General features: G+C 28.6%; 1 non-coding gene and 1 pseudogene across 1 annotated transcript in view; both read right to left on the reverse strand.

Annotated features, from left to right (window-relative positions):
* Positions 1-518, reverse strand: part of LOC129252714 (large subunit ribosomal RNA) — a 3,987-nt gene extending 3,469 nt beyond the window's left edge. Inside the window, exon 1 of the ribosomal RNA XR_008583600.1 lies at positions 1-518. This exon is cut by the window's left edge and continues 3,469 nt beyond it. This is a non-coding gene — a ribosomal RNA (large subunit ribosomal RNA).
* Positions 519-960: 442 nt separating this feature from the next.
* LOC129252716 (5.8S ribosomal RNA) lies at positions 961-1,131 on the reverse strand (annotated as a pseudogene; the record flags this gene model as incomplete).

A 1,131-nucleotide genomic window follows, 5' to 3' on the forward strand; every position in this document is an offset into this window, starting at 1 on the left:
CCTTATATGAAAAAAATGCACATTATTTTTTTAATTATTTAATGATGAATTTTTCATAATGGATATTCAGGTTCATCGGGCTTAACCTCTAAGCAGTTTCACGTACTATTTAACTCTCTATTCAGAGTTCTTTTCAACTTTCCCTCACGGTACTTGTTTACTATCGGTCTCATGGTTATATTTAGTTTTAGATGGAGTTTACCACCCACTTAGTGCTGCACTATCAAGCAACACGACTCTTTGGAAATATCTTTCTAGTAATCATTAACGTTATACGGGCCTGGCACCCTCTATGGGTAAATGGCCTCATTTAAGAAGGACTTAAATCGTTAATTTCTCATACTAGATATTAAGATATTCCATACACTGCATCTCACATTTGACATATAGACAAAGTGACTTAGTGCTGAACTATTTTCTTTTCGCTCGCCGCTACTAAGAAAATCCTTGTTAGTTTCTTTTCCTCCCCTCATTAATATGCTTAAATTCAGGGGGTAATCCCATATGAGTTGAGGTTGTTTTAATATTCTTTTTTTATCTTCTCACAATTTAATAAAAAAATTATATCATCTTTTCATCTCTATTTTTCTTTTCTCCTTTTATATATTGTAAATATATAAAAATAATAATAATGTAAAATGAGGCAATCCTAGAATAAAAAATTTAATTTTTATGCTAGACATTCCTCCTTTTAATTACATATATAAATTATTATTTTATATATATATATAAATAATATGAAAATTTTTTGTAAAGAATACTTAGATTCAATATTTTCATCATTTCATTTTATTTGAGAGGATTTTTTTTTTAAAGAATATATAATAAATAAAATTCATTATATATCTTTATTTTTTTTGCTATTAATATTATGAATTATTTAAAATCCAATAATATACACATTTGCTTAAATTCAATTATTTTTATAAAAGAATAAGCAACTTATTTAGCATAGTCTTACAACCCTCAACCATATGTAGTCCAAGCAGTACTTTAAAATTGAATTTAATGTACATAACAGCATGGACTGCGATATGCGTTCAAAATGTCGATGTTCATGTGTCCTGCAGTTCACACGATGACGCACAGTTTGCTGCGTTCTTCATCGACCCATGAGCCAAGTGATCCACC

Source organism: Anastrepha obliqua, unplaced genomic scaffold, assembly GCF_027943255.1.
Source record: "Anastrepha obliqua isolate idAnaObli1 unplaced genomic scaffold, idAnaObli1_1.0 ptg000345l, whole genome shotgun sequence".
Lineage (NCBI taxonomy): Eukaryota > Metazoa > Arthropoda > Insecta > Diptera > Tephritidae > Anastrepha > Anastrepha obliqua.